The 14,924-nt window shown below is 38.5% G+C and overlaps 1 pseudogene; it reads right to left on the bottom strand.

Moving 5' to 3' along the window:
* Positions 1-10,909: 10,909 nt before the first annotated feature.
* On the bottom strand, positions 10,910-11,421 carry LOC138166569 (small ribosomal subunit protein uS9-like; annotated as a pseudogene).
* Between the last annotated feature and the right edge of the window lie 3,503 nt (positions 11,422-14,924).

Genomic DNA, 14,924 nt, shown 5'->3' with positions numbered 1-14,924 from the left:
CTGATTTTGACATTTACTATTTGTGTGACATTTGAACATGGGCAAATAATTTCACTTCCCTCTGTCTCAGTTTCTTCCTCTGTAAAATGGGAGGATTGGACTAGATGTCCTCTAGGTCCCTCCCACTTATAGACATATGATCCTTTATATTCAAATAAGCCAAACATGGTGGGGATTCATGACTTCATAAAGATTCTTCTTTCTGTAAGCAAATATTCAAGTTTAGCCATATCTGTCAATTTCATAAAAACAAAATAAGAAAAAAAATTTTCGTTGTAGCTAATATAGTTTCACTTGACTTCATAGAAATGATCAGGAATAGTGCCATAAGATAGTCATACCAGGTGCAACCTATAGACAAAAATAGGCCAAATGACAGACTGAGAACTCCTGCAAATCTCAACAGGAGTGTTGGTTTATTAAAGGCTTCAGTGCCCCCAGCTGTTATCTGTCATCTGCTGTGACCCAGCAGCTTTGCTAAGAAATGCTCTTGGTATTCTTCTCTCTGATTCTGTCTCTTTGGTTTTTGAGTGTGAATTTGATGCTCTATTCTCTCTAAGTACCCACTATAGTATGTAACTAGGTATGCAATGAGGAGAGTATTAGGCCTAGAGTCAGGAGAATCTGAGTTCAAATTTAACCTTAGATGCTCACTAGCTGTATGACCCTTAGCAAGTAGCTTAACCTCTATTTTCTTCCATTTATTTATTTTCAAAGAAATATCTATTTATGTTATTTATTCTATTTCTTTTCAAAGGGCATATAGGGCATATGTCATGGTAGTCTATGCAAATGAATAAAATCAGTGGTAAAACCTCTCCGTAAAATGGAAATAACAGCATCTACCTCCCAGGGTTGTTGTAAGGATCAAATGAGATAATAATTGCAAAGTATTTAGCACAGTAACAGCACAGAGTAAGCACTCTACAAATAGGAGCTGAAAACAATCCAATTGGTCCACTAGGCCACACTGACTCTCATGACTTTTGTCACAAGGGAAATTGGGCAAGAGATAATTCATTAAATGTGCTAAGTCATCTACTACATGGATGGGGAAGAAAGAGATGGTGGTGATGGGGACGATACACTTATGGTTACATGTAAAAAACTTCAAAATATAAAGATGGCATTCATTAGGAGAGAACACAAAGTATCACTTTTAAGGAGCTGCACTGGGATTGGGGTCACAAGTCTATGGATGACTGAGTCCTGATTATTTAATTATATTATCCCTAACTAGTGATGAACAATCTGTTCTTTCACTTGCACTGTAAATGAGCTGGAAGAATTCTATTGGTATCAAGCTGTAAGAGAGTGAATGGAACACTGTCTTCTAAGAACTTCATTTTCAAATAGATTATTCATTGCATCATAAGCTCACAGGACAATAATATTTAGAGCTGGAAATGAATTTAGAGATAATAGGTTCATAGATTTAGAACTGGAAATGACCTTAGGTCATCTAGTCCAATTATGTCTTTGTAGAGATGAGAAAATTAAGGCCCAGAGAGTTAAAAAGTGGTCATGCAAATTAAGTGGCATGATAAATTTGAGATTCGAATACAGTTACTCTGGCTCCCAATCTAGAAATTCTTCTATTATACCACATCATCCTCTCATCTAGTTCAACTTAATTATTTAACAGATAGGGAGAAAACAGCTCTTTTTTCTACAACAACAAAATCCTTCCTATTCCCTTTCTCCTTGACCTCTTCAAATTGAAATGGAAATAGAAAGACTGAGATTTTCAAGGTCTTCAGGAGTTCAGAATATAATAAAAAACATTCCCCTAATATAACTTCAAATAAAAAAATTCCTTTTGAACTTAACCTTTTTTGATATTCTGAAACATTGGAGAAAGTATTTGTTCAGTGATAGTTGTCAGAGTCACAGAAGTTCTCCAGTAATTACCAAGTCCAGAAGAATTAAGAGAGAACCACAGTAAAATGACCATAGACATTCGAAAGATGGTGTCAATATGATAAGCCAGAGTATAAATGACATCCCTGGGGATATTGTAAGCTATTTCTCATCAGAATGAGAAAATAACCCACCATAACTGTAATACTTTAAAAATCTCTGATTTCATCCATATGGGCACTCCTTCCATTAGCGGCAATCTTAGCCTCTCTGCTTTAGCAGATAATTTTCATAAGCAACTGGTTGGTGGCTTAATTTTGAGGATGGATGATCTTCTCTGAACTTAGATTTGTTCTGAAACAACAGACCTAGAGGTCATCGTTAGGCATGTAATTGGAACCATTTCAGCTTGGCAGGACCTGACCATGACTGAGCCCTTGCTGTCCTAGTTTTGGAGAAACTAAAGTTGTCTCCAAGGTATGATGCTAGACCTGAAGTAGGACTTTGATTGATGAAATTCTATAGAGTAACAAAGTCTAGGAAGGTTAGGAAACTCAAGATTCTATATGTGACAGTATTAAAAAAAAAAGTCATCCCAGGGGCAGGTAGGTGGCACAGTGAATAGAGCACTGGCCCTGGAGTGAGGAGGACCTGAGTTCAAAACAGACCTCAGACACTTAACACAAAAACTAGCCTTGTGTCCTTGGGCAAATCACTTAACCCCAACTATCCTCCCAAAAAAAGCCATTCCATTGAGGAAGTAAAGCAAGACTTATCTGAAGAGGTCAATGCATATGGATAGGGAACTCACAAACCAACTTAGATTTTTTAAAATTTAATTTAATTTTTTTTCAACTAACAAGAATCTATGTATTTCCCCTCCCTACTACCATTCTCCATGTGGGAAAACAAAAAAAAAAACACCTTTCTAACAAATCTGTATAATTTTTTCCAAATGCTTTATTAACTTTTGATTTACAGATTTTGAGTTACAAATTTTCTCCCCGTTTTCCCCCTACTCACTGCCCCAAAATAGCAGTCCCACAGGATATCCCCTCCTCCGATCTGCTCTCTCCCATACCCCTTTCGATGTTTCCAGTGAATCTCTATGCCCCAGTGTCTGTATATCTTATTTCCCAATTACATGTAAAATAGTATTAATAATAGTATATATATATATATATACATATATATATTTGAATATTTGATTTTAAAACTTTCAATTCCAGATTCATTCCCTTCCTCCCTTGTCACCCACCCTTACTGGGAAGATAAGCAATTAAGTATAGGTTGTACATGTGTAGTTATACAAAACATTACCATAGTAGATATATTGTAAAAGACTGACTATATTTCCCTCCCTCCTATCCCACCTCCCACTTGTTTTATTCTCTCCTTTGATCCCATCCCTTTTCAAAAGTGGGTGCTTCCAACTTCCCTCCCCCCCCCAGTCTGCCCTCTCTTCCATCATCCCCCCTCTCATTCCCTTCCCCCCCTACTCTCCTGGAGGGTGAGATACCTTATTTAGTGTGTATTTCATTCCCTCCTCAAGCCAAATTCAACAGGAATAAGGTTGACCCATTCCCTTTTGCCTTCCTATTCTTCCCCTCCATTATAACCATTTTCCCTTGCCTCTTCTATATGAGATAGTTTATCCCATTCTGTCTCTCTCCATCTCCTCTCATTATATTCCTCTCTCACCTCTTAATTTAACCTTTTAAGTATCATCCCTTCCTGTAAAATTGGTCCTGTGCCCTCTATGTATATCTGTAAACATATATACACATTAACATATGTATTCATATGCTCATATACCCTCATATATATATTTCTATACCCTTCAACTACTGAGAAAAGTTTCATCAGTTACAATTATTGTTTTTCCAGGTAGGAATGTTAATAGTTCAACTTTGATAAGTTCCTTATGATTTCTTTTCCCTGTTTACCTTCTCATGCTTCTCTTGCTTCTTTTATCTGAATGTCAAATTTTCTTGTTTTTTCAGCAAGAGTGCTTGAAAGTCCTCTGTTCCATTGAATGACTATACTTTCCCCTGAAACATGATACTCAGTTTTGCTGGGTAGGTTTTAATGGTTGGTTTTAATCCCAGATCCTCTGGAATATCATATTCCAAGCCCTTTGATTGCTCAGTGTAGAAGCTGCCAGATCCTGGGTTATCCTGATTGTGTTTCCACAATATTAAAATTGTTTCTTCCTGGCTGCTTGTAATATTCTCTCTTTAATCTGGGAATTCCAGAACCTGGCTATAATATTCCTAGGAGTTTTCTTTTTGGGATCTTTTTCAGGAGGTGATGGGTGGATTCTTTCAACCTCAATTTTGCCCTCTGGTTCTAAAACATCAGGGAAGTTTTCTTTGAGAACTTCCTGGAGGATGATTTCTAGGTTCTTACTTTGATCATGGCTTTCAGGTAGTCCAATAATTTTTAAATTCTCTCTCCTGGATCTATTTTCCAGGTCAGTGGTTTTTCCCAAGAGATGTTTCACATTGCCTTCTATTCTTTCATTTGTTTGGATCTGTTTAACAGCATCTTGATTTCTCATAAAGTCATTAGCTTCCATTTGCTCCAATCTAATTCTGAAGCAATGATTCTCCTCATTGAGCTTTTGAGATCCTTTTTCCATCTGGCAAATTCTACTTTTTAAGGCATTGTTCTCCTAATTGCCTTTTTGAGCCTCTTTTACCAGTTGAGTTAGTCTATTTTTTAAGGTAGTATTTTCCTCAGTCAGGCTGTTGACTCTCATTTAGTAATTTTCTTGCATGGTTCTCATTTCTCTTCCCAATTTTTCCTCCACTTCTCTTATCTGCTTCTTAAGGTCCTCTATGGCCTGTAACCAGCTTGTATTTTCCTTTGAAGCTTTTGGTGCAGGAGTTCTGACTTCACTGTCTTCCTCCTATTTCATGCTTTGATCCTTTTTGTCCCCAAAATAGGAGTCTAATGTTGGAATCTTCTGTCTGCTTTGTTTCCTTTGCCTGGTCATGTTGCCCCTCAGTCACTTGACCCCTGGGCTTTTTGCCACAGTATGACTCTTCCACCAGACAGGGGAGCTTTCGTCCCAAAGGCTGGGGTTTTCTCAGCTGCCGGAGGTATTAGATGGGTGCCCTCTCTGAGGTCTCCACATGCTCTGGCAAGCTGGACACACACCCCAGGACATCCACCCTATATGCAATCCAGATCCAAGAAGGTTAAAGCAAGAGCAATTACCCCTCAGACTGGTGTTTGGTCCCCCTACACTCTGCAGACCAGGAGCTGAAGCTGCCACATGGCTCCGGCTGGCTGTGCCAGCATCTCAGCAGCTTCTTGCTTCAGGGGCAAAAGCCAGGCACTCCCATTTACTGGGTCCCAAAGTCCAGACTGCACTGACTTCTCACTTTGTCCTTTGCATCTATGTGTTGATAAACCTGGAAATGGCCGCAGCTGCTGCTGATCTGAAGTCCCTCCAGCCATTGGTTGGGCTGGCATGCCCTGAGGCTAAAGCCTTGGTGTGGGGCTGGGCTCGGCTCCCAGAGCGTTGCGCTGGCTGATTTCTGCCAGCCTGCTGGTCTGTCCTCAGCAGGAGGTTAGCTTCTCTGTGTCATTTTGTGGGTTCTGCAGCTCCAAAGTTTGTTTAGAGTCCCCCTTTTGCATGGATTGGGGAAGGTGGAAGCCGGAGCAGCAGGGAAGATTCTACTTCTACTCTGCCATATTGACTCCGCCCCCTCTAACAAATATGTATAGTAAAGCAAAACAGCTTCCTATATTGATTTGTCAAAAAAAACACCAAACATGTGCTTCATTCTGCACCTTGAGCCCATCTATCTTTTCTGTCAGGGCATGGGTAACATGCTTCATCATCCAACTTCTGGAATTATGGTTGGTCATTGAATCTATTCAAATTCTTAAGTCTTTCAAATTTGTTTTTCTTTACAATCCAACATAGAAGATGGAAGCAAGGGCAGGTGACAGAGAATGAATATAAGAGTTTGATACTATCCTATACAATTTGGTTTCTGGTGGGACCACTTTTTCTGATCACCCTAATTTCTAGTGCTCATCCCCCAAATATATCTTGCATTAATTTTATGTGTTAATTTGTGTCTATTTATATGTGTACACATATGTAGCATACATTTTTCAAGTATGGAGTGGTCTCCCCTAATAGATGGTAAACTTCTTGAGGACAAGGACTATTTCATTCCTGTTTTTATATCCCTAGCACCTAGAGCTGTGCTTGGCACATCATAAGTTGGAACTTAATAAATGCTTGATTGTTTGATCTTAAATAGACAATTATAATAGCCATTCAGTTCATCCAGGAAAAGGAAAGATTCCCAATAGTATTGTTCCTTTAAGATAAGATGCCCTTCCTATTCATGAGCTCACAATTGGCTCTACTTATTTTCCAAGACTTTTAAAAAAATTTTAAATTAAAAAAAAAATTTATGCTGTAGTTGGGAGTACTCCAGCCCAGAGCAAAGAAAAATCACATTTCCTTCCAGAACAGTACAAGTTGTTGTTGTTCAGACATTTCAGTTGTGTCTGTGACTCTGGAGTTTTCTTGGCAAAGATACTGGTATAGTTTGCCATTTCCTTCTCCAGCTCATTTTACAGATGAGGAAACTGAGGCAAAAATATTAAGTGACTTTCCCAGGGTCATACAGCTACTAAGTGTCTGAGGTTCAATTTGAGCTCAGGCCTTCCTGACTTCAGGCCTGGGGGGAAGAGGGGTGGCTATCCCCTGTAGCATTTAACTGCCAACATGCCAAGGCATGGCTGCTATTCCACAGCTCATCAAAAGGGCAGCTTTAGGGCACTCCTTCCCTTACTTGATCTTCTATCACTATCTCTCTAAGAAATAAGCAAGAATTCTCCAGTGAATTCCTTTGGCAGTAAACATAAATCTGTAATGACAAAGCCTCATTGCTAGAAGCAACCCCAGCAGGTAAGTATACAATTGGGGTCAGGCTATCAGTACAAAATATCAAGATGGTTTGGAAAGCCTCCATTTTAAGGAGAGATTCTAGATTGGAATAACTTGACTAATCATTTTTTTAAATGTTATTACCAATTAGTTTTATTGATTTTAAATTTACTAACACTGCAAATTATATTTCTTGGCAGAGGTTGTTTTTGCTTTTTCTTTATTGCAATTTAGCAGAGTTCCTAGCCATAGTAAGCACTTTATAAGGGCTTATTAAATAGATTAGCTTCCAAATATTAATCCTAAAATTGAATTTCAAATTGTCTTCTGCTAAGGGCTTGAAAAAAATTTAGGGCTGATAATTTCTAATGTAACCTTTATTTTTACCTTTTTAAAAATTAATAACTATATTTCCTCCTCCCCCAATTGAAAAGAAAAAGAAAACCCTTGAAAATATATTCATTGTTAAGCACAATTAGTTCTTGTGTTGTTTTCATCCAAATAGTTTATCTCAGACTATGCAAACTGAGGCTACTACTTCTCTGTCAGGAAGTGGGGACCATGCTTCATTTTCCATCTTCTAAAATCATGACTGGTATCCACATTGTTCAGCATTCTTTAGTCTTTCAAAAATGTTTGTCTTTAAAATTCATGTTAGATTTTAAAAAGAAAAGTACAAAAAAAAATGGAAGCAAAGGCATATTAAAGAGAATGAATATAAAAACTTGGCACAATCCTATACAAATTGTGCTGTGGATGTTAAAGCTCAGAATTAACTAAGCCTGTCAAGATAATATATGTATGTAGAGCTTTTTTTGCTTGGTTTTGATTTGTTTTAGCTATATTGGGGAAAAGAAGACCTGAAGTACAGGACTGGAACTTGGGGGTGGATAGGATGATAGGAATGGAGAATAATGAGAAAGCAGAGTTGTTGGATTCTTATTTTGTTCCTATCCCTACCCAACTCCCAAGGAACAAGGGGAACAAACATTTATTAAGCACCCACTGTGCCAGTCATTTTGCTAAGTGTTTCACAACCATGATCTCATTTGAGACTCACAACAACCTTGGAACGAGACCTTTGCTAGAAAACACAGAATAAAATGACTAATAAGAAGTTGGTGCCCATGATAAGGAGATAATAAGAGTGACTTTTATCTTTTTATAACTAATAATTATTTTTCCTCCTCTCCCCATTGAAAAGAAAAAGAAAATCTTTGCCCCTGATCAATTCAAGCCACCACCCAAGATGAACTATATATTCAGATACTGAAAGAACTAACAATGAAATTGCTGAGCCCTTGTCAGTGACTTGAAAGATCAAGAACAACAGAAGTATCACAAAACCAGAGGATAGCAAATGTCTTAATTTTCAAAAAAAGAAAAGAAATAAAGATGAGAAAAGTAAAACAGAAGGAAAGTAAAGGAAGGAGAGGGAAGGAAAGGGAAGGGAAGGAAAAGGAAGAAAAAGAAAGGAAAGGGAAGGGAAAGGGAGGGAAGGGAAAAAAATAAAGACTGTGTAAAGTAGATGTCAGTGCGCTTGACCTGGAAAATTCTACAGTGGACTAAAGAATATATATAGTGAATGAACAACTGGAAATGGAAGCAGCAACAACAAAGATCTAGCATGATTTCACCCAGAATAGATCATGCCAGACTAACATTTCCTTCTTTGACAGTATTTCTAAATGAGTGGATCAAGGAATGCTGTTACAGAATTTGTAACATGTTGCAGCCTATTTACATCCACTATTTTCCTTGCCATTGTCCCTTGAATGATCCTCATTTCTATTTCTTCACAGACTACATAATGTTCTGGGTCTCTCAGCCACAGGACTCCAGAAGGATATGGGCACTGAAATGATAGGACTTAATTTAAGGGAAAAGTTTAGGTCATTAAAGGACCTTTATAAGATCACCAAAGGCAATCCAGCCTGCCTTCCCACCACTGTTCAATTTTTTGGCCTAAACAATTGTCCATTTGATGAGGTATAGGCTCTGGGAGCCCCCTTGAGCTCTCCTTGAATCTTTGAGGTACAGGCTCTGGGAACCCCCCTTGAACTCTGATTGAATCGTCCCATTTGATGAGGCATTTGCATGAGGCCATAAGCTTTACATTGTGGGTGGGCCCAAACCTCCTTTACTAGACTTCCCACTCTTGAACCTATCAAAATATCAATTGATCCTTGAACTGGCCTAGCCCACCATTGTCTGTAGTCTCCAGGTAGCCTCCTGCAACTTCCCACCCTTAATCACCCATTGACTTCATCTGACTTCTCCTACAGACCCTCCCCCAAACTCCTCCTCTAGACCACCCCTAGATTCCTCCCACAACTTTCTATATATAATATATAATAACTCCCATCTTCCCTCCATGTGAGTGAGAGCACCATAGCACAGACTTACTGTGTCTAATACAAGTAAATTTTTAATAAACTTTGCTTTTCTTTGGCTGAGAAGACGAGTCGAATTCATTTGGCAGGACCTGGTGTGTTGGTATTTTGGGGTCTTCAGAGCAACCTTAACCCTTTTTATGGGTAACCTCTCCACATTAGCAGTGTTTGTCCAAGAAATCTGGAATTTTGTGAACCCAACATTATTTTCTACCTTTTCAAGCCATTCAAAGTTCACCTAATCAACTCAAAGTCAAATGGGTTATTGGAGATTATGGACTTAATTTGAACAAAATAGAAATGTCTTTTTTCTTTGCTCATCTAACTTTATCTTCAATCACTTATCAGTATGAATCATTGGCTTTGGTTGGGCTAGGATCATAGATTCAGAAAGCGAAGGAATGTTGGAGTCAATCTAGTAATTTTGATGGACAAAGTTACAAGTGACCATACAACTGCTAGTCAGGACAAAAAACACTCTTCATTCCTTAGTACTTTCTGAGTGGATCAAAGGGTCACAGACTTATAGCAGAGGGAACTTAGAAGGCATTAAGTCTAACCCACTTAGTTTTTCAGATTTGAGAATGGAGGCATAGAGAGATGGCTTGCCTAAATTAATTCACTTAGTATTAGAAGCAGGATTTGAACCCAGTTCTCCCTGACTCCAATCTACTACATTTACTCAATTCTTAAGAGTTCTAGTTTACAGGCCTCATCTGGAGGGCTTTACTATGTTCTGAGGATTAATGCAATTAGCAGAACTTCATTCAAAAGGCAGGGGAATCTGGAAGATTTTACCAGAAATCATTTTTGGCTTGGATTCTGTGTTAGATCTTCTCCACATCAATAGCAAACACCCTTGATATGTACATATCTCCCTGTTTTATGCTTATTTGATATCAATGATCAGAAATCCAGTGAACAAAGTTATCTTTGTTTATTATAACTTTCAACGATCTTACATCATTTAAGGGGTATATGAGAGATACCCTATTGGAGGAGAGCCTTTATGCTATCATTTCATTCTTCCAATCAAATTCCTTTTTTACAGTCAAGTAGTGGGATTTTTAAATTTTCTATGTATTTCAGTCAATTCCAAGATGTTAAAGATGTGATCTATCATGGAATTTCACTTGTGAACCTTGTCTATTCCTTTCTAATGCTGTCATTAAGGATCCTCTTAATGGATAAGCAGATTTTTCTCATAAAAATTTTACAGATAAGAAAAAAAACAAACTGGTCAATATTGATGCTCTCTTGACTACTTTTTGTTGTTATTGTTAGAAATAAGGTATGAGATTTTGCTTTCCTTCCCTTTTAAGATTTTAAGATTAAGATATCTTCCTCCCCTCATTGAAAAGAAAAAGAAAATCTTTGCCCCTGATTTATTTCTTCTCTTAAATGCCATTTTCTTTCCTTTTTTTTTTTTTTTTTTGCCTTTTTTTTGGAGGGCGATTGGGGTTAAGTAACTTGCCCAAGGTTACACTGCTAGTTTTCTTGTGTGGGTGTTAAGTGTCTGAGGCCTGAACCGGCTGACTCAGGGACAGGCACTTTACTCACTGCACCACCTAGACACCCCTTAAATGCCATTTTCACATGTTCTAAAAACAGATGGAATGATTCCAAGTGTCCTTCAAAGTGAAAAATGTTACAAAAATCTTTACAAATCTTTTATATCTTTCATCAGTTCACTGTCCCCCTTCTAATGTCTTCCTTAATTGCTTTCAGGGTGACTTTGCTAAATTGAATTGCTTTTTTTTTTAAGGTCATATACCAAATTTATTGCAAAAAGACCCACAATCCTAGCAGTTGCCTTATGGATAGGATTTCTGGTAGCCCAAGACCCCAGTCCACCAAACTTCTTGGATTCACAGAGCCAAGGGTCAGCCATCAGCAGAGTTTGGTCATATTGGATAAGGATGTCTTTTATTTCCTTCTTGGAGGCCTCATCCACATATTTCTGGTAATAGGCCACCGGGGCTTGGAGATGGACTGGCAGATAGCACAAATCTGGGTCATGTGGCCTCCTCCTTTCACACCAACCTGGGTATCTACTCCAGCAAAATGTTCCTTGCCTAGTAGGAGGCCAGACTCCAGCAGCTTGTACTGCAGGGTGTGAGATTCAATCATCTCCAGTGGTCGCCCATTCACCTTGATCAGCCCATTGCCTCTCTTGCAGCGAGCCACAGCGATGGCTGTTTTCTTTCATCCTGAGACCTGGATGTCCTGAAGTGGCCCCTTGGATGGCATGCTGCTGGCAGGTGGCACAGGCCCAGAACCAGAACCAGGCTGAAGGCAGAGGAAGAGTTGGGAGGAGGCCATGGTGGAAGCCAGGGACTGGAGCTCCTCACTGAAGCTTGAAAGGCCTAAATTGAATTTCTTAAAATGGTTTTTTCTCCCAACAGCATCTATCTCTTATCAATCAATATGAGTCATAATTCTCCACCACTTTTCTCAATAAGATTTTACAAACAAATTTATGTTATTGGCCAACGTTGCCCATGGCTGTTACATCTCTCCACTTGGCAATTAAATATTTGCCGAACAAAGGAATCTTTAGATTCTTTTGATTTCATTATAGCAATTGATTTACATTGATGAAACTACTTTACGAAATGATTGTAAATGCTGTGAATGTCCTTTCATAATGTAATATCCTTTACCATTTTTGGCATTAAAATTTTATTTAAATAGGTCAAGTTGGAGTTGTTTTAATTGCAAGCCATGCTGTTTTCTTTCCTGCAGCTTCTAATTCATTTTAAATTTTGCTTTAATAAGGTAATGTAGCGGCAAGCACCCCAAGCACGTCCTCAGGATTTGCTGCCCATACAGGTTCTTGGATCTGCTTTGATAAAGGAAAGCAACTCAAAATGGGTTAACAAGCTTACTTTAATCAGTCAAACATATCGTTTACCTAGTTCAGGGGAAAGAGGTCAGCACCCCGAACTTCAGAATATACAGACAGAATTATCAAGACAGAAACAGATCTAGTAAACAGATTTCAAACTGTCCAACCATACATCCATACCCAATCAACATCTGGGTTTCATTTCAACATCTGGGTTTTTCAAAGCCGGGGGGGCTCTGGACAACGGCTTCCCAGAATCCAGATCAAATCACAGAACACTTCTCAAAGTGAGCCCCCAAAACAAAGCTATACATCAGGGCTTATATAGCCTTCTCCTGGCTCAGAGAATGTAACAACCTTTTGGACCCACTGGCCAATCAAAAAGTATCTACTGAAAAACAAGCCTCCCACCCCAGGCTTCAGGTGCACTTTAGCCTAGGGGCAGGGAAGATTTTCCAAATTTGCATTCCCATTACAGGTAGTCACCTACTTCAGGAAAAAACTCCTAGATCAGTAAAAAGTCATTTCCTATGTGCTAAAAATGTAATTAATTTTATTTTTATGATGTTATTTGGTGTTCTTCATGCATAATGGTTTCTGATTCTTTATTGGAAGAAAATATGCATATAGATGTGTAGCTTCTGTGCAGTATACTGGTCTTTGGCCTTTCTAGTTCTTTCTTCCTGATCCATATTTATCAACATATTTTTAACATGCTTGCCTATTTCCACATTGGCATTGAAATCACACCAAGTATAAAAATGTAGGTTGATTTAATTTGATGACTCTTAATAAATTTTCAGAGTGTTTCTACCTCTTCATTTTCCATAACAGTCATTGGTACACAGGTAACACCTATTTTCATGGAGATATTTTTTTTTTTGGCAAGCCCTTTCATTTACCTGCAACTGCCTTCCATCTTCTAAGTTTACTGATGAAAAGAATGTCAAGATTAAAACACTTTATAGAATAAAATAGAAAGAATAGACTAGAATAAAATCTATATAATACAATCATCTGCCTCCAGGCCAGATTTGACCTATTATTTTAGGTAGATAATTATCTTGCTTTTTTTTTAAGTTCTTTAGGAAAGCTTAGTCCATGAGTTAATAAAGGTAAATTGGGGGATTTGAGGCGCATCCTGAACCTTAGGGGAAGATGTCATTTTTAAGATCAGCCATCTTCTCTAGAGCCAGAATGACCTATTCATCAGTTCCCTAATGTACTCCAGCTGCTCCCCATTCCAGGTCTTATATTTCCCCTGTCCTGAAAATCTTAGGCTAGGAAGATATATGAGTTTCCTGTCCTAGGGCATGCATCACCTGAACTGCACAGTGTAATTTTTGTGGGTACCTCATGTTTTTAACTACTGGCTTCTTTAAGCAAGCAAGATGCATTTGTTAAGCAGGAACTTGGCAAATAAAGAGAAAAATGAAATGGCCCTGTCATCAAGGAATTTACATTCTGTTGAGAGAAACAAGGTGTCCTCATACAAGTGTAATTGAGAGACTGGCCAATGAGACTGGTCCTTATGAGCATATGTAGAATAGAGCTGATACAATTCCCACTCAAAAGACACTAGAGAGTCTATATCTGGGAGAGTTGTGATGATGTGTAATGGAAATACCTTGAAGATACCTGGAGCATGTATAGACATTCTGTAAGTGATTCCCATCTACTAATCACAAAGTGAGGAAGAATTTCTTTGAGTGGCTACAGTTATGTTACAGGAAGTGAATTACATTTGAAAGGGTCAAGCAGGCCAAGATCTTATCCTCTCTTCTTTTCCTGACTTCTTCCTGCTATTGGTGTTCTGATAAGAGAAGAAAGGTCTCAGCCAAGTTGAGGCAAACACGAATATAAGTCTCTGTACTTTGTCTCTGTCTTTCTTTTTATTTGTATCCTAGACCTTAACCAGGTGCCTGGCTCATAGTAGATACTTTCAAAATGTTTTGAAATTGAATTGTTCTCTCTTTGGGAGGCTATGGGTATTCAAGTTTTGAAAGGTCAGCAGAGTGAACTTCCAGGAATTCTAATCCATACTGTGTTTTGCAGTCAGTTCAAGATCAGTTCCAGGAGGAATGAGGAGTGACCTCTTAGAGCAATCTTCAAGTCACTTCACTTCCATAAACATTTATCAAGTGCTTACTAGGTGTTGGGCACTGTGCTAAGCACTAGGGATACAAATGAGTAAAAGAAACATAATCCCTGCCCTCAAGAAACTTATACTCTAATGGAGGAAGACGATATACAAAATATATCTGAAAAGGAGACCAGCAGGGAAGACCAACAGGAGAGCATGTGAAACCAAGTAGAGATACTGATGGAAAGAGGAGAGTTGTCTGGAAAATTCACACCCCCATATTATCTATAAAAGAAGGTTTGGGGAGGAATAAGCAGAGTGGAGAAGCAACTGAGGGAGTTGAGAAGGTGTTGAGTATCCAGAATCCTCCAAGATCCAGCCAAGTAGTATCTGAGACAAGGACTCATCCAGCCACAATGCAGCATCTGATGTAATATTAGTTGGATCCATACTTTGTAGAAGCTACACTAAATCTGAGCCCACTCTGCCTAAGTGAAAGGGAGGCATAGAGGAGGGTATGTTCCTTAAGTTTTGGGGGAAATGTTTGTACTTCTCTTTGGTTTGAAGTAAATATCCCTTTATAAAAACTATGTGATGTTAATTCATTAAATGGAACCAGATAGTTATTGGTATCTAACAATAGAGGGACCTACCCAGAATGGGAGTTCAAACTAATAGCATTAAAAAATAAATAGGGGGGCAGTTAGGAAGTGCAGCAAATAGAGCATGGCCCTGGAGTCAGGAGGATCTGAGTTCAAATCCGCCTCAGGCACTTAACACATACTAGTCTTATGACCTTGGGCAAGTCACTTAACCCCAATT

The sequence above is a fragment of the Petaurus breviceps genome, unplaced genomic scaffold (genome assembly GCF_028583685.1).
Source record: "Petaurus breviceps papuanus isolate PSGF00001 unplaced genomic scaffold, PetGlider_PUasm1.0 225, whole genome shotgun sequence".
Lineage (NCBI taxonomy): Eukaryota > Metazoa > Chordata > Mammalia > Diprotodontia > Petauridae > Petaurus > Petaurus breviceps.
Note: the sequence above shows the minus strand (reverse complement) of the source record. Positions and strands in the feature narration are given on the sequence as shown.